At 43.5% G+C, this 19,580-nt stretch overlaps 1 long non-coding RNA gene across 2 annotated transcripts in view; it reads left to right on the top strand.

The window, feature by feature from the left end:
* Positions 1–19,580, top strand: part of LOC309347411 — a 45,831-nt gene that overhangs the window by 14,184 nt on the left and 12,067 nt on the right. For both annotated transcript variants that reach the window (XR_014158927.1, XR_014158928.1), the window contains exon 3: positions 7,768–7,874. This is a non-coding gene — a long non-coding RNA (uncharacterized lncRNA). The remainder of the gene's footprint in view (positions 1–7,767; positions 7,875–19,580) is intronic.

Below are 19,580 nucleotides of genomic sequence, written 5' to 3'. Positions count from 1 at the left end.
GATCTCTCTATTAGCTGCGGCCAGCAAAATTCTTGCAAGGATCTTAGCAGCCTTCTCTTAACAATATCTGTGGTGACCCTTCCTGAATCCCAAAATGGTTTCTGGCCTTTTAGGGGGACAGTGGACATGATTTTCACCCCTTGACAGCTTCAAGAAAAATGCAGAGAGCAAAACCAACCCCTGTATATGGCGTTTATTGACTTAAGGTTTCAACACTGTAAATCGTAATGCCCTGTGGACTGTCCTTCTGAAAATTGACTGCCCAGATAAATTTGTGAACATCATTTGGCTCCTCCATGATAATATGACAGCAACAATCGCAGATAACAATGGCTCTCAAAGTGAACCCTTCACAGTGGGATCAGGTATTAAACAGGGTTGTGTTATTGCCCCAACTCTATTCATTATTTTCATTGCCATGATCCTAGACTTTGCTGAAGGGAAACTTCCCACCAGAGTAGAAATCATATATCGAACAGATGAAAAGTTCTTCAATCTGAGCAGGCTGAAAGCAAAGAGTAAGGTTACCGTAACTTCCATCATAGAGCTTCAGTATACTGATGACAATGTAGTGTGTGCATGCTCAGAGGTTGACCTCCAAACCATCCTAAATATCTTTGCAGAAGCTTACAAAAAACTTGGCCTATCACTTGACATCCAAAAAACTGAAGTGCTGCACCAACAAGTACAAAATAATCCCTCCGCAGTGCCACACATCTAACTCAATGGTGTAATGCTGGAAAATGTCTATCACTTCTCCTACCTAGGCAGTTATCTTTCCATAATGGCCAACACTTATGCCGAAATCCAGCATCGCCTGAGCTTTACAAGTGCAGCTTTCTCCCAATTGAAGTGCAGAGTGTTTGAGGATCGGGACATTTGCAGGGAAACCAAAATGCTTGTTTACAAAGCTATTGTACTACCAACCTTACTGTATGCTTGTGAAACATGGACCACTTATAAACGCCATCTCCAACTCCTCGAAAGATTCCATCAATGGTGTCTCTGAAAAATTTTACACATCACTTGGGAAGACAGGTGAACTAATATCAGTGTACTGGAAGAAGCAAAGATCACCAGTGTTGAAGCAATGATTCTTCAACATCAACTTCATTGGATTGGTTATGTTGTGTGGGTGCCTGATTATTGTCTTCCACAGCAACTACTCTATTCCGAACTTAAAAATGGAAAGCGTAATGCTGGTGGTCAACAAAAGAGGTTTAAAGACTGTCTCGAGGCAAATCTAAAAAAATGTAGTATAAACACTAACAATTGGGAAACACTTGTCTTCGAGCACACCAATTGGAGAACCGCCTTTACCAAAGGTGTCATGGGCTTTGAAGACACTCAAACTCAGGATGCAAGGGAGAAATGTGCTAGGAGGAAGGCACACTTGGCAAATCCACACTGTGACCAACTCCCACCTGGAAACCAATGTCTGCACTGTAGAAGGACGTGTGGTTCCAGAATTGGCCTCCACAGTAACTTACGGACTCATTGGTAAAACCATGATTATGGAAGTCAATCTTACTCGGCTACGAGTGATCGCCAGAGAAGAAGAAGACTCCTGTCAGCAATCACACAGCAGCATTCTGCACCAGATGTGAGGCAAGCCCCACACTAAGTGCATTGCAGCAATCTAATCCAATCTTCTAATGACCACATGAAGTTTGGAACAACTTTTCAAAGTCATCCTGACAGAGAATGAATTGCCATGACCTAGCTTGGATGGGATCGAGGCATAAGTGAACATGGACAGATTCTCCTCCTACTGGAAAGGAGGCAGTTGATGCATGGCCAAAGCTGAGGAAATGCACTTTTAACTATAGCCACCATCCTGCTCAAAAGCAGCATCTGAGCACAACAGCACTTTCCTCTCATGCAGTTTCTAGCAACTTGTATTCAGAAGTATATTGCCTCTGACTATGGAGGCAGACCACATTCATCAGAGTTAGTGGCCACTGATACTCTTATCCACCATAGAATCCTCCTCTACATGGGAGAAGATCCTGGGCCAAACAGGATTCTTCCCTGTGTGGAGAAGCTGTACAGATGTAACTCAATGCCCTTATAAGTCTCCTTCTCATTCGTGCCATATGCATAGGTAAGGTAAAAAAAGGTACAGTACCCCTGGAGAGTTAGGTCCACTCAAAGGTGACTATGGGGTTGCAGCACTCATTTCGCTTTCAGGCTGAGGGAGCCAGCGTTTGTCCACAGACAGCTTTCCGGGTCATGTGGCCAGCATGAATAAACCGCTTCCGGTGCAACAGAACACCAAGATGGAAACCAGAGCGCACAGAAATACTGTTTACCTTCCCACCGCGGTAGTACCTATTTATTTATTTCCACTGGCATGCTTTCGAACTGCTAGGTTGGCAGGAGCTGGGACAGAGAAATGGGAGCTCACTCCATCACAGGGATTCAAACCATCAACCTTCTGATCAGCAAGCCCAAGAGGCTCAGTGGTTTAGACCACAGCGCCACCTGTATCCTGGTGGCATAGTTGGTGGGTGGCACATGCATTTGAGGCCTGTCCATAAGGGCAAGTGGAGCAGGGTCATACCAACCTGAGTCTGCTCTCAGCCAATCTCTATCTGCCTGCTTTTTCTTACTCACCAACACCTCTGATTGGGCGCTCTGCCTTCCACCCTACTAGCCTCAATAGACACCAGCCACCACTGGCCATGTACAGCATTGGTGAGTGAGAGCTGACACAGGACGCATTGCCAGAAATGGCTGTGTGATGTAACTACCCTATATTCTTTCCAGGACAATTGTATCATTAGGCATGCCCTCCGGAGATAAAATTGTTTTTATATTTGAAATTGTTGCAGGCATGTTTTTATATGAGAAATTGTTTGATAGGGGTTGCAGTCGGTGTAGAACCATTATAGTCACTTAGCAGTAGACTTGTTGTGGTGATGAAGTGTCGCTGCACAAGGGAAAACATAAGAACATAGATCATTGTGCCGCCGGTTGTGCAACAATGACTGACTGTTACACAACAAGCACCAGCTGTTGCACAACAATAATTACAGTAGGTGCTCTGCAACAAGTTGTTGCATTGGATTCTTTTCTTATGCAACTGTTAAACTTGGCCACCAGATGGCACTGTGGAGTCCCGTCTTTTCCAACTGGATTTCTCTACACAGATAGGTAGCCGTGTTGGTCTGCCATAGTCAAAACAAAATAAAAAAATTCCTTCCAGTAGCACCTTAAAGACCAACTAAGTTAGTTCTTGGTATGAGCTTTCGTGTGCATGCACACTTCTTCAGATACACTGAAATATAGAAGGGTCTGGTGACTTCTGTTTCAGTGTATCTGAAGAAGTGTGCATGCACACGAAAGCTCATACCAAGAACTAACTTAGTTGGTCTTTAAGGTGCTACTGGAAGGAATTTTTTTATTTTGTTTTGGATTTCTCTATGTGAGTTTACATCGCATTTAACTGAAATGCCTCTTTGATGTGTCTAGATCCAGCCCAAGTCTGAAACCAATTACCAAAGCACACCTAATTAATATACACACTAAAACAAATTCATCAACTCTTTAAAATGAACAACCAGTATTGAAATGTACAATAATTAAAATAGTTATAACAGCAGTTAAAAGATTTAAAACAGGAGGTTCAAGTCAGGTAATCTGGGGAATTGTTACAGATCCTGTCTGGGGTTTGTGAACTTTAAACAACAGCCTTGCTGTGTATGCCAAAGTTGACCAGGCCTGAGACACACAGCTGGGGAATCTTTGCAAAAGAAGAATGCAAGAATACCAAGATAAACTTGTTTGCTAACTAAATGTTATAGCAAGGGTGTTCTCTGCTTATTGAAGAGTAGCCCTGAAAATGGGGAACAGGAAATAGATTGAAGGAATTATCCTAACTAGGCAGGCTTAATTCATACACACAGCTTGGTGGTAAAACAGAGAATCATGACCATCTTATTAATTTAGGAGAGTTAAATCATGCACCTTTTGAAAATTTATAATGGCAAAATCACCCCACAGCTCTTCAAGAACATAAAAGGAGTCTTTGCTCATTTGGCTTTCATATTTTATATCCTTCATGTGAAACAACTCTCTCCATTGATCTTGTAGAGTGGCCTTTATTTTGGAAGGAGAGTGCCCTATTACAGAGGCAACCTGCTGGGCTTGAAGGACCAGGCGGGAACTGTGCAGTGCTGTGTCCTTAAATGTTAATAGCTGATAAAATTTTCGTTAAGAGATAGTTACAGGCAGCCTGATTTCCCAGGAGCTGCATTAGTGCTGATCTGAAATGTGGCCTTCCCATTTCACTACCCCATTTGAGGATGGCAGGAGTGAAGTGGGGGGCCATTTTGGCTATCTCTCAAGTGAGAATCCTTCTTTGGCCTGCCCATAAAAAGTATAGTATGAGAGACTAGGGTGATGTCTGCTGTTTCCAGGAACTCTTCTTATTGTGAGGCTTCTGTGGGTGAGCTGAGAGTTTATGTGTACTCTGGGTGAGAACCCAGAAGCTGTGAGGGAGGGTGCACGAGAAAGAAAATGGATTTGTATTGATTTATATATATTTGTAATTTTGTATTTATGGAACATTTTTCTATGTGGTTGTGTATTTGTTTAAATTGTCTGTTGTTGCTTCAGTTTTCTGTAAACTGCTTAGAGATATTTTTAATATATTAAGTGGTATAGAAATTAAATAATCAAACTATCTATCAGTTGACTGTGGAGGCATAACACTGTCAACATGGCTAGTAGCCATTGATAGATTTCTCCTCTCTGACTTGCCTAGACAGAGAGGGGTGTGTATGTATGTATAGTAGCCTCTGAATTTTATGTGGCTTAAATGTAGCTAATAACAGGCAGAGTCAGCTAATACTTGTTTTGCCCACATTCTCCTCCCTGCTGAGTTCTACAAGGGGTAAAACTAAGACTAAGAAGGAGGAAACAGACAGATAGTAAGTAAGAAGGAAGGCAGGTGGGGACAAACTGAGGACAGACTGAAATTCATGGCACAGTGACCCACTGGCCCCATCCTGGCCCTGACCTTGTCTTATACCTAAGGTTGATTTTGGGTCAACTGAAAAGGGAGAATTCAGATGTGCTATCACGGCTTAGCACACACGTCCAAGTTTAGCCAAAAGTGTTTGAGGCATTAATAATCGGCTCTTGCAGAGGAAAAGAGACGTCTTGTCACAATCAGGCTGTAAAAAAAAAAAAAAAAAAAAAGATTATCACTGCCCTGCGCCTTCATTTTTAATAAATATTTGCTGTTAGCTTGCCAAAAAGCTGTAGAGTGCTGTTTGACTTCCTCAGCTTCCCTTTTCACATACAATCCATCAAAACCCCAACTGCTCAACTCCACCGGAATGTCTATTCTCTTTATTTATTCCATTCACTCTCCTTGGCTCACTGGGGGCAAATAACCTGTCTTAAGCTGTGGCAGATGCTATTTTATATATTTTTGAGACAAGTGAATGTGAAGCGGATCTGGATTAGAGGTGGCATTTCCTCTTAGGGTCTGTAAGATCCAGACAGCTGCTCTGGCTGTTCCCATATGGGAAACATGCCCTCAAAACCTGATGCGGCATTCATACATATTCCTGATCCTCCCCTGCTGGCTACCTGTGTCCATCTGTTACAATGCTTCAGTGCCAACTTGTAACTTAATCAGTCCTGTCCTTTATGCTCAGTTTCCAGGCAAAGCACTAGGTTAGGCGAACAACACCGTGCATGACAATAACCCAGTCACTACATAAGTTTACCTGCATTGTGGATTCTGTTCCCTTGATTGAAGCGTTAGGGACACACATACTCTCTCTTTTGCTTATGTTAGCGTAGTGAATCCTCTTTTATCCCAAGGGTCACATTTCCTTCTTCAATACCTTCTGAGTGTCACATGCCCATGGTGGGTGGGAATAGAGGAGAAAGTGGGTGGAGCAATACATGGAATTACTTGCCTTTGAACAGTAAGCTAGTCTCTACACACCCACTCACACAAATATCTGAAGGGTTGTCACATGGAAGATGGAGCAAGCTTGTTTTCTCCTGCTCTGGATGGTAAGAGATGAACCAATAGCTTAAAGTTACAAGAAAGGAGATTCTGACTTAACACCAGGAGGAACTTTTTGACAGTAAGAGCTGTTCCAAAGTGGGACAGACTTCCATGGGAGGTGGTGTACTCTCCTTTCTTGGAGGTATTTAAGCAGAGGTTGGATGGCCATCTGTCATGGATGCTTTAATTGAGATTCTTGTGCTGCAGGGGGTTGGATTAGGTGACCCTTGGGAGAGGGTACCTTCAAACTCTACATCCCTCTCTCATCTCCATCCAGACAAGCAAGGGGCATTATCAGAGTTCAAGGACACATTCCAGCTAGGCAGAAACCCTCAAGGAGGGTGCAAGGAAGGGCCAGGGAGGGTTATGGTTGGGGAATGGGTGTTGGAGAATGGATTCTTGGGAGAATCCCAAGAGCCAGATAAAGAACATAAGAAGAGCCCCATAGGATCAGGCCTGTGGTCCATCTAGTCCAGCATTATGTTCTGACAGGGGCCAACCAGATGCCCCTGGGATGCCCACAAGCAGCACAACAGCACTTACCCTTAAAGTGATTTCCAGCAACTGGTATTCTGTAGCATACTGCCTCCAGCAGTGGAAGCAGAACATAGTCATCAAGGTTAGTTGCCACTGAGAAGCTTGGAGGACCACTGGCCTAATTAGAAGCCAAGGCTCCTTATTCAGCAAGGTATATGATGATGGGGAAACTGTGCTGAAGGCTTGCAGGCCTGGATCTAGTCTAGAGACGAACTGGAATTTCTCAGAAGATGTTTTACTCTGAGATAATTCTGCGATCTTTCTTTCCACAAGCACCCCCTGCTCCCAAGAAGGCCCCTTTGCAGAATTTTCTCTGAATATTCACTACCATTTTTGCACAGCAGCCACTATTCTCACCTACCTCCATGTCCCATAAGCATGGAGAAGAATCTGCCATTACATTATAAGTATGAAAAGGGAGTATTGTCAGGAGTATCAGCAGCTGACCCTCGGTGCCTCGGTGAATTTCAGAAGATGGCAGTTTGGAACAAAAACATTTCACAGATTACGATAATGCAGGTGATTTAGCAGTACCATTTATATTCCACAATGCAATTCTCAGGACACTGGGGGTATTAGCTCTTATTTGCTTTTTAAACATTCTAAATGTACCTAGAAGGACAAATGAAGAGGAAAAGAGAAATATCTGAATATTTTAACCATCCTACTGTAGACCTGAAATTTGTATGTTCTGTGAATATGTGTCTTTTAGACATAGGGAGTTAAGTGCTTGTTTACTTGGAAGTAAGTCTTGTGTGGGGCTTAATCTCTGGTAAGTGCATTTAGAACTGCTGCCTGAAATACTCTTCCAAATCAAAACACTCCCCTTTTAAAAATGTCAGAGCAGAATAATGTAAGACAAGCACAGTGCTATGTAGATCCTTTTGACATTTAACAGCAGCACTTCCAGCGACACCCGATACAATCATGAAGCCACTAAAAAGACAGATGGATCGGAGCAATAAAATGAATGGCTGGCTGGCTAGGCAGAGAGAAAAAAATCTTGCCCTGCATTTTATCTCATCACGGTACTTTTTGCACAAGGAGCTCAAGTCCTCGGATGGAGGAGGCAGGATGAAGTATAGTGGTTACTTTTCTTACAGCTTAAATGTCAGAACTTTTGGATCTGTTTTCAAAAGCAGCCGTGTCTTTTATTTTATCGACATTTTTGCAATTATTTCCCTCCTCTTGTTCATCAGCTCCTTTAAGTCTGTGCCGGTAGGGAGCCAGGAACAACAGCAGCTCAACAAATCATATGAAGATGAATAGAGAGCAGAAGGACCTTTAAAAAAAGAGAATCCTGAGGGTGAGACACAGACACATGGAGGGCTAATTCTCTTCTATTACTGTATCAAAACCATATTCATTCCATAATTCTTTTCCTCCATTCACATTTGTTTTACTTATTTTTTCTCTCTCCCTCTTGCAGGTTCTTTTAACTTTTGTTTCTGTCATAGCTTATGATGGTAGGAACAGTGGAAATCTTATCAGTGGCTACCTTGTGGTGACCACTCTTCTATTTTCTCTGAATGCCCTTGGTGTGACATCAATTCAAAACATTTTTAAAGGAAAAAGCAAAAAGCTGCTACAGGACAATGTAAACCCCATCAGTCCCTATTTAAGGGCATGTCTTAAGTAACAAAAAAGAAAAAAGAAAGCAATCCATATACATGGGTCCCATTTGGTTTTATTTTTCTCCCATTTTTAATTACAGCAGTATACAGTGCTATTATTCTAGACAAAGAGGTGCCAGAACTCACCATGAATGCCTCCCACCCGAGAGGAGCTGGAACTGAGTTCCAGTGAGTTCCAGCTGGAAAAAAAGCCCTGGCAGTATATAATTGATCACTATCTCATTTATTCCCAGGTGTTTTTTTAATCCGTATTGAACTGCTGAGACCATATTTTTGAAGTTTCTTCAAATGCCTAATGTCCCTTTAATGTTATTGTCAATTTAACAATATCTAGCTGTTCTCATAGTTTCCTTGCTAATGCCAAATATATTGATATTTGGCGTGCGGGTTATCTTCCATACTTTAGCAAAGACAATTCTATCTACAGTAAGGATCTATAACACTTGTGCTTGGACTTTTGAGAGCACTATATTATTTTTGACATAACTTAAAAGGCACAAGAATAGATCATTATTTATATCTATATGAAATATTTCATACCCAGTATTTTCTAGTCTCCCAACCATTCTACCAAATGGGGGGGAAATCTTACAGAACCAAGATTTAGGGTGCAATCCAACCCTCCAAACTCTATCAGTAGAGCTGTGCAGAATGTTGGAGCCACTGAAGCATCAACAGCCCAGCTGCTAATAACAGTAATAGTGGAGGTGGGTATGGAGGCAATAAGGGCTGAATTGAACCCAATGTCATCGTATGATGTCAGTGGCACCACTCAGCATCTCTGGGATCCCAGGATGGTTCAGACTCCACCCCAACCTCAGAATGCCCCATTTTGGGGCTTTTCATTGGCTACCACTGGTGGGAAACACAGCAGTGTGCTGCCCACACATTGGGCAGCTGGCAGATCTGAGTGGAAGGAACCTCCACACAATCCAACTTGTCCCCCAGTCCCTCCACTGACCTGCATTGTTGTTGTTGTTTACTTTACTTTTCCATAGGGTCAAACTGCATTATGTTGCCATTTTAACACAGTATTGCTTGTAGCTGAGGAAGTGGATCCTGTTTTAAATAGCAATAACAAAATCCTAGTACTTCAGTTTAGTAAAGCTGACATATTTTGGAAAACCACTGTTGACCCCCCCCCTCCTTTTCCAACGACTCCCTGAAATCATTTTCTTCTGACTTAATTCTTGTCCTTACTTGATCCTGACTTAATAGAAGCTTCATGTGATGATTTACAACAGTAGCAAATGCTGTGATCTGGCAAATCCCCAAACATACCTCATATAGCCATGAGAAGCTGCTGCTTATAAACCATGTGATAATGTGCTGCCTTTTCATACCCCTAGTCCTTCTTTAACAGCCTGTGTTAACAGCAACAATAAACCTTTTCTCACACATTAGGAAAGTGGGAGGTGAATCGGGTTTTATTTTTGCAAAGTGTAGAGCACATTGGTAGTCTGTGACATCCTCAGAAAGCAAGGAAAGACTCTTAATACCAAAGGTGCATTAAAATCATTGACACTGAGATTTCTGACTCATTGGAAATAACATAATGTATAGTGGTACCTCAGTTTTCAAACAGCTTAGTTCACCAAGAACTTGGAATCCGAACGCTGCAAAACCAGAAGTAGGTGTTCCTGTTTTTGAATTTTCATTTGGAAGCCAAACTTGCTGTTTTGAGTCCCCCTGTGTTTCCTGTTGCGCTGCTAATTTGCACCCCCCATTGTCATTCAAGCCTTCTGTTTCTAATTGCAGTGTTCTAAGGTGATAGTTGGAGCTTATATTTAGTGCTTTTGTTTTTGCTATTTATTTTGAGTTTTTGTTTTGAAGCTTTTTCAGTTAATTTGTTTTTGTGACTGTGTGGATCCCAGTTCAGCTATTGATTGATTGATTATGTGACTGCAGAAATGGATAAAAGCCCCCCATCCAAACAATGACTATCATCAGTGCAGGTAAGAATTTTTATTTTTATCATCTACAATACTGCTTTATTTATTTCATAGTACAGTACATTATTTATTGCTTTCATTTTATGGATCAATGGTCTCATTAGATAGTAAAAATTCATGCTAAATTGCTGTTTTGGGAGTTGTTTTTAAAAGTCTGGAATGGATTAATCCGTTTTGCATTACTTTCCATGAGAAAGTGCACCTTGGTTTTGGAACAGACTTCTGGAACAGATTAAGTTTGATAACCAAGGTACCACTGTATGCTCGCATGAAGTAACATGCATAAGCACATTGGCAACCACAATACAACATGGGCTGTAAATTGTTGTGCAATGTGCTACTTTCTTTTATAAGGATCACCCCACAGCAGTACCTATGGTGAAGCTGAAGCATGATGCTGTCTTGAGGTCTTCCTGCCATAACCTGGCACTGTGGAATGGTGCAAATTACTGATCTGCCAAATGCTTGTGTTCTGAATTTTCCTTGTGTTCTGAATTTTGAGTATATGACAATATTGCTTTGTAGCTTTTAGATAGCCCCACCTGTACTATATAATTAAAGCAGTATCGGACCACTTTAAACAATCACAGATTCCCTCAAAGAATTGTAGGAACTGTAGTTTGTTAAGGCTGCTAAGAGCTCTTAGGAAACCCCTATTCATCTCACAGAGCTACATTTCCCAGAGTTCTCTAGGAAGAGGGATTGACTGTTAAACCACACCCAAATGGACTCCTTCAAATACTTCTTCAGTGATTTTGCCTACTTGGAGTGTAATAATGAATCTGGTTTGCCTGGATGGAGGTGTGTGAGTGTGTATAGCCTACCATACACAAGTAAAATTTACAGACATTGTTCTGCTCACTCTTGCCTCTGGCTCCATCCATTACTGTCATGTAGCTCCTGGAAAGGTACCCAGAAGGAAATGAGGCCCTTTAGCTGAAAAAGATTCCCCACCACTGATGTAATGTGAGGTATTAGATGAAGGCAAGAGGAACTGGAGTCTCAAACAAGACTTTTTAAAACTGCAGCAACAAGAGGGACAAGTGCTGTACCTAGCAGCCTATTTGGACTCCACTTACCACAACCAGATGTCTTGGGCTGCCACTGTCGGCACATGATTTCCCTATTTTAAAAAAAGTTTGAAAAAGAGAGAGAAGTATAATAAAATGTCCAAGACAAAGTTGATTTCACGTTCAATATCAAATTTCCTTGGAGACTCTCTGTGTAGTTATGAACTTGAACACCAAAACCACAGATGAAGACATTTGTGACCCAGCCATCTTCCTATTGTCCTTTATTGCTGAGATGGACATTTTGGGAGAAAATCAGTGCTGATATTAAAGATAGGGATCAATAGCTTATTGTGCTTAGTTTGAGTCTCTTGCTTACATGTCAGTCCTCCCATTTGCAAGACAAACAGATCTGATATGATGAGCTATTGGATTTGCCCAGCTGAAGATCAAGTATTTTCATTTGATTGTTGATAATCCATCACACATATTTGTTCCCAGTAATCTCATATTCAGAGCTGAGGTATATCTATTCCTCCCATATATGGTGAGGTGCAGGCTCAATAGAATTAGTTGCCAGGTGCCTTGTTGTTAGCTACTTCTCTCTGATACTTTTAATTTTTTTAACTCATCAAAGCTTGCAGACATCACCATTTCAGGCAGCAAATTCCGTAAGTTGGTTATGCTTTGAAGGTGATTTTTTAAAAAGCTTTCCTGATTCTACTGCCTCTTGACTTGTGGTTATATAAGTGGTGCTTGTGCCAAGAAGGTGTGATTAGTGTTGCAGCCTCAAATGAATACTCCAAGTTCTAGGAGTATGGGGGGGGGGAGGAAAGGTCCTTTCTGTTGTCATAAATTTTTATAAACCTCTGATATGAGTTTGGCCTAAGAAGGTCTCTCCAGGTTAGAAGCCTGGGGCTCAGTTCTGCATACGCTTTGTGATAAGTTGATAAGTCTCTTGCACTTCTCTGAGCTCCTGCCAGCTCTCATTTCAAACCAAACTGCACATGCCCTACAATAAAAGGGATCTGGCAAACAGTTGATGATATGGATTAGGTCTCTTTAATCCACTTGACATCAGCCAATTGCAATGGCAGTTTCTTCACTGCCCTCTTTTGTTGAATAGCTTATTACAGGCCATCCACCTCACACATTCTCAGAGCACAGTAGAGGGCAATAAGGGATAAGATCTACTAAGCTTTTTGTGAGACTCATACAACATAGTTTCAGCTTATAAACAAGAGTTACAGAGTAACAAAGAATAACTTGCTTGTTTTATTTTCCAGAGGAGCAAAATAAAATACAGTGGTACCTCGGTTTACGAACTTAATCTGTTCCAGAAGTCCGTTCTTAAACCGAAACCATTCTTAAACTGAGGCCCTCTTTCCCTAATGAGGACTCCAGTACTCTTCCACCATTTGGCTCCCATTCTGAGGTAAAGTTCGCAAACCAGGACACTACTTCCGGTTTTGCAGAGTTCGTAAACCGAATCGTTCGTAAACAGGGCTGTTCTTAAACCGAGGTACCACTGTAAAGTGGGGTCTGTGTGTGTTTCAGTTTGGGGGGGGGGAGGTAAGTCCTGCAGTTCCATCTAATGCAACATTGTTTCCCCATATGTGGTAACTACATTCTTCTGGCAACAGCAGCAGAATATGAAATCACCATCGTTCACTGTTTCTTCTCTGCAACTGACATCCACTGATACTGAACACTTAGGTTCCATTTAGACCTCATGGCTAATAGCCATTGAAGGAACTAGCCTCTGGGATTGGTCCAATCCCCTGTGGATGCATACTAAACCCATGCCCATTGCGACACCTTTTGGCCAAGAGTTCCTTAAATCAAGTATGTTTTGTGCAATGAAGTCCCTTATCCTGAATCTTTTTCCAATGGATTTTAGTGGGTGACTGTTGTTCTTGAGACTGAAAGAACTCCTCTCTAGCCACATTCTCCAGACATGAATATATATTTTTAAACCTCTCTAGTCCATTCCATCGGTCTCAGGAAATGAAAGGCCTTTGGATTCTGGGCATCCTTTTCCAGGACAGCACTTACCGTATTTTTCACCCCATAGGACGCACCGGCCCATAGGACGCACCAAGTTTTTTTGGGGGGAAATAAAGGGGAAAAAATTATTTCCCCCCAGGCGCTTGTGGGGCCGGCAGCGGGGAGAAGCGCTTTTCTCCCCGCCGCCCGCCTTCAGACCAGGTCCGGGGACAGCGGGAAGACGCGCTGCACCTCCCAGCTGTCCCTGGAGCTTGCGTTTTTTTTGGGGGGGAAATGAATAAAAAAAAATTATTCCCCCCCCAGCCGCGGCTGCCACCCCAAGCCTTGCGCACACCTGCCCGAAGCACGGGTCACCCTCTGGAGGGCTCCACGTGCTGCAGGCTGCAGGCTGCCGCCCCAAGCCTCACGCGCCCGGCGGGACCTCCCGCCAGGCGCGCAAGGCTTGCGGACACTTGCCCGAAGCACGGGGAGCCCTCCGGAGGGTGACCCGTGCTTTGGACGGCAGGGTGCCACCCCAAGCCTTGCGCGCCTGGCAGGACCTCCCACCGGGCGCGCAAGGCTTGCAGACGCTCGCCCGAAGCACGGGGAGCCCTCCGGAGGGCTCCCCGTGCTTTGGGCGGCAGGCTGCTGCCCCAAGCCTCGCGCGCCCGACAGTACCTCCTGCCAGGCGCGCAAGGCTTGTGGACACTCGCCGGGGCTGCAGGCTGCTGCCCGCAAGCCTTGTGAGCCCACGGCAACTCCCGCCGGGCTTGCAAGGCTTGCGGATAGCTTCCTGAAGCCTGGAGAGCGAGAGGGGTTGGTGCGCACCGATGCCTCTCGCTCTCCAGGCTTCAGCGAAAGCCTGCATTCGCCCCATAGGACGCACACACATTTTCACTTCATTTTTGGAGGGGAAAAAGTGCGTCCTATGGGGCGAAAAATACGGTACATACAGCTTGTTAATGGTTGTTAGAGTTAGGACACCCATCACAGAGCTATAATTCCCAGCACTCTTAATAAACTACAGTTCCCAGGATTCGGGGGGGGGGCACCATGACTGATTATGTGGTATAAGACATCTTTAAATGCATTTGTGTGGATGTGACTGAAAAAGTCCCCCCAAAGTGATCTTAAAAGTCCCTTTTGTTTCATACTATACTTTGTACCTTTCATGTCTTGGAGTTTTTTCTCTCTCCCCCCCCCCCCTCCCTTTGCTCATACAAGGAGAATGAGTCCTTTAGAAAAGGACAAAATCAAGGCTATTTTTTGAGATGGCATCCTATTATTATTGTTTCTCTACAATCAAAGATGAGGGGGTAGGGGAAAACAAAGGGAAAATGAAACTAAAGAGAGATTACATAGAATGTTCAAAGGTATTTTTATACGAATCCCCCTCCTTTTTTGGGGGGGGGGAATTCTCACTGAAGAGGCCAAATATTTTACCTTTGCTTTATGGCCTGAACTCAGTGCATAAATTTAAAGTGTGAAAGCTGATTGATCATGGAATGTGGGGATATTTTGTTTTGTTTGGGTTTTTCTTTTCTACCCGAGTCCGATTTATTGCCCTTTCATATAGCGTTTTTGGGCTATACATTATTGCTAACAACTTTGCTTGCTTGGATTACTATTAATAAATGATACTTTCTGAAGGTTGAAAGCCCTTCAATGCCAGAAAATGAAGCAAAAAGAGAGAGTGGATCCTGCTGCTTTCTGCTTTCCAATAAATTCAGGAAACCAAATGGCTCTTTTTGGCTTGAGTTTATATTGCCTGTGATTAACATCTTCACGGGGCATTCAGACATTAAGAAGTGGGGCTTTTTTAGTTGTTCCTTTTGTTATTTTAGAAACCCATTTATAAAAATTGCCTTTGGAAGTGTCAACAGCAAAAATATGTGGCTTAGAATTCCATTTATTAGGGGGGGAAATAAGCCAAGTAGACATTGAAGGAACTGTGCATAGGGCTTCTGTTTGGAAGGGTGATGGAGGCAATCGCTTGACGTATGGAATGTCATGTTAATAAAAAAACTGAAGGACACATCAAGTAATAGGTTGGGGATGGGGTGAATTCCACCCACCATACAAGTTTGATTAAGAGTAGACCCATTGAAATGAATGAGCAAGCCTAAATTAAATCAATTAATTTCAATGGGTCTACTGTGAGGGAAAGGGACTTCGTTGGTGCTGTGGTCTAAACCACAGAGCCTAGGGCTTGCCGATCAGAAGGTTGGCGGTTTGAATCCCCGTGATGGGGTGAGCTCCTGTTGTTTGGTACCAGCTCCTGCCCACCTAGCAGTTCGAAAGCACATCAAGTGCAAGTAGATAAATAGGTACCGCTCCGGCGGGAAGGTAAATGGTGTTTCCGTGCGCTGCTCTGGTTCGCCAGAAGCTGCTTCGTCATGCTGGCCACATGACCTGGAAGCTGTCTGTGGACAAACGCCGGCTCCCTCTGCCTATGGAGTGAGATGAGCGCCGCAACCCCAGAGTTGTCTGCGACTCGACCTAATGGTCAGGGGTACTTTAGCTTTACTGTGAGGGAAACTCAGCTGAATACCACTCTTTGTCAGTTGACAACTGGAAGAGGGTGGAAAGTAGATGAGATTAACTGGGTGGGAATGTGTTGAGATTGCTAGAGTCCTCTTCATAAATTGCGTGGACAGGCGGAGTCCCCCCAACTCCAGGCGACCCCTGAGCAGAATAATGACTCAAGACAATGTGCTATGGGATTAAAATTGGCCACAACTTTATTAAATTTCAGATGTAGGGAGACCTTGGCTCAGGCATTGGGCATTTATCCTTCCCAATCCCCATCCAGGGATCTGCGAAACATCAGGGTTATCCAGAATGTGTGGGGATTGGGCTGGCTCTGGAAAACATATGTTCAAGCAGAGGGCCCACTCCCTGTTTCGCCACCATTGGAGGGGAGAGCAATGACTACCTCTCGGCATATGGCCAATGCCTCCCCTCAAGACCCCTTTAACGGGGACCCTGCCGCAAGGGGGGCATAGGTCACCGCTTCATGCCCCCCCCCCATTTAGGAAGATGCCCAAGGCCTGAAACCGCCAAAGTTGTTTCATTTTGCTAAGGTAAAGGCAAAACCTACCAATGCAGGAAAAATTCTTTCTGGCCCTTCAACAGCGCCCCTGATGTAGCAGCGCCTGCTTACCTGTGGAAAAGAAGTTAACCTGCAAAAGAAGACTTAACTGATGGAGGGCAGGGTGGGAGAAGCTCTGGAGCCGACTGACGCTTCGCAGGTAAGATTCACCTTCTGTTGTGTGGGCAGGGCGGTCCCTCCCCTTACCTGGCAATGCCTCCCCAGGCGGGATTGGGCGATTGGCTGAGGTAGGCAGAGATCTCCAGGTATCCAGCCTGGGGAGGATGAAGCCAGCCCGAACTACCAGGAGCCACACTGGGATCCAGGGGGCTGCACGCAACCATGCAAAAGGCGCCCCCCATTTGATGTGGGGAGTGGTCATTATGCTCAAATATTCAGTCAATGTATGTGTGGTGCTGTGCTTCCTAGCCCCATTTCCTGCCATGTACATATTCAGTGTGCAGCGTATATGAAGCCTTTTCATATATGCATGAAGACTTCCATCCTACAGATGTTCATGGTGTACAGGCACCCGCTAGTAGGCAAACTATTGGGTGTGGACCTGTTCATGCTTTAATTAAATATGTAGACATAATGCTTGTAGAGGGCTTACTTCGAATCACATTTATCACAGCCTTCAGTTTGCTGTGAATTTGTTTTCATTGCTGCTCAGAGAAACACTGTGTGCCTGTTAAACATGATAATTGTCAGTGAAACCCACACGTCAAGGGTTGAAACACCTGTCTTGATACCTACTTCTATAGAGTGCTGTTAGCACATTAAGACTTGTGACTGCTAGTTATGGTGTTTACTCCTAGGACAAAGTTTTGGTTCTTGGTCGTACTACACACAGTTCAAAGTAGCAGTACGGGCCTTTGAAGCCTTTCATGATTCAGTCCAGGGTAATTTAAGGATTCTCTACCATAGGGATTGCTAATTTCCTCAGATGTCTCATTCTGATTAGTGAGATTACTCATATAGGATTTGTGCCTATTAGCACAATCCTAACCATGTCTACTTAGAAGTAAGTTCTATCAGATCTTACTCCCACATAAGTGGGGTTAAGCTTGAAGCCTGAGCCAACAGCCAACTGGCTTTCATTGTCCTCATGATTAGGAACTTGGTCCATATTGAGTTGCAAAGCTTTTGTTTGTTTGTTTGTACAAAGTCAGCTCAGCAAGGCTCTGCCTTGACTCTATAAGTTTCCAGTCAGTGTTCTGTTCTCTTTCCCAGACCACACAGTTAAATCTGGACAAAGCTGAATACACTATAATCTCTTTTGGAATGAGTTTCTGAAACCTTGTGGTCAACAAGAATCAATACACGGGTTTAGTTTTGCTTTTACCTTACACATCCTTGTTTAATACAGGAAGAGGGAGTGGGAATGTGTGTGTTTGTGTGTGTGTGTGTGTGTGCCTTTTGCATTTTAGATCAATAAGGTGATAATTACAAAACTTGCTATCTCTGAAACATGAAACTGTTTTTCACAAGTAGCCAGTGGAGGTCACAGAATAAGAACTGGCATCGTGCTAAGAAAGGAGATTATCAAATGCCTTGACTTGGTGTTAGTTCAGATCCCAAGATACATGAGAGTTTTTATTCGCTTTCAATTCCTTTGTTGCATTGGGATTCCTGTGTATTGCTTAGCTTTAATTTCTGTCAAAGCCATTGCATCAACCCTGTTGACTGCTTGGTAAAATAGCTCCCTCCCCTTGTGCTCAGCTCTGTCACAGCATTCTGAAAAAGAAGGTTATCTGCTCTATTAAACCTTTGACTTCTTCTCTTTGAAAGAGAACGCTTTGCATTCTGTTATGTCAGGACTGTAATTAGATCTGTTAATTAAGCAAAGAATGAACTTTTTAGAAACTCTAAAATGCTCTGCATTTATGATAAGTTTGCTTAGGTTGCTTCTGACCTCATTGTGCCATTTTGCCCCTGCTCGTTAATTGCTAAATTTTAATTAGGCAAGATGATGAATATGCTAGCCTTTGCAATAAATAAAAAAGGGGATTCCAGTTGTTAGCATTTACAAACCAAATTACATGAAAGTTATCTGCAGGTTATAGTACATTAAAACTATTCAGCATGCTGTTTAAAGCCTAACCATGAATTCAGGTTGCCTATTCTATTCAAGGGATAGCTACAGCTAGCATTTAAATGTATGGAAATACTATGAGCTATTATGTAACCTGACCACATGCACAAGAGGGCAGAGACTCTGTTGGAACGGGATGACCAGAAGTCCTTGAACTGCATAGTCCAGATGTGCACTGTCACTACGATGGGGAAAAACCTCAAGAAAGGTTAAATCACGAGCAATGACTGTACCCTGCCAGAGCTCAGGCCACGGAAAAAGAGCCCAAAGCCCAAGGAACCAGCGGCGTCTGAATGGACCTGGAAATCGAATTGCAGGTTCAAGGTTTGCCCTGACCTCGCTGGGCAATCAGACCTGGTGATGGGGTGAGTGCAGGACAGCTGAGAGTCTTGCTAAGCATGCACAAAAGGGGTGACCAGGTGCCACCACCCTGCATGTGAAGTTCAAATGCCCAACAGGGACTGAATCTGCCTCAAGGTAACTTTCTCCCATGGCAAGAATTCCATAATGATGTCACACAAAGTGATCAACTTTACTTCAGGCAGAGCGGAAGTGAATGCCACCGTATCCAACTGAATCCTGAGGTAAGACAACCTCGTGACTGGGCCTTCTGTTTTATCAGCTGCTAAAGGAACCCCTAACTCCTGAGTTAGGTCATTAAAAGTCTGCAAAAGCAGTAGACATTCCTCCGAATCAGCTGTAGAACTTAATAAAAAATCATCGAGGTAATGGGTCACGCCCCTAAAACCTGTCTTGGTACGCAAAGCCCAGTCCAAAAGGGTACTGAAGGCCTCGAAAGCTACACAGGATAGAGAGCAGCCCATATGCATTGCCTTATCCACATAATAAGCTCCATCCAACTGGAACCCCAGCAGCTTAAAATCAAGTGGATGAACAGGAAATAAAGGAATGGCAGCTTCTACATCGCACTTTGCCAAAAGTGCACCCTGTCCAAAACTCCTGATTAACTTCATCGCTTGGTCAAAGGTGGCATATTTCACGGAACACAACTCAGGAGAGATAGCATCATTTACTGATTAACCCAGTGGCTAAGATAAATTGTGAATTAATCAAAATTCACCTGGGGCCTTTTTAGGCACCATGCCCAAAGGAGAAAGGTGCACATCTGGGAAGGGAGGGCGCACAAATGGGCCAGCCATCCCACCCAACGCATATGGGAAAACAAAGCCACAGAGGAATCAAAAGTCTCACTCTCTTCACTTGCATCAGAAGGACCCTGAGCC

This window comes from Podarcis erhardii (genome assembly GCF_964252035.2).
Source record: "Podarcis erhardii genome assembly, chromosome: 7".
Lineage (NCBI taxonomy): Eukaryota > Metazoa > Chordata > Lepidosauria > Squamata > Lacertidae > Podarcis > Podarcis erhardii.
Note: the sequence above shows the minus strand (reverse complement) of the source record. Positions and strands in the feature narration are given on the sequence as shown.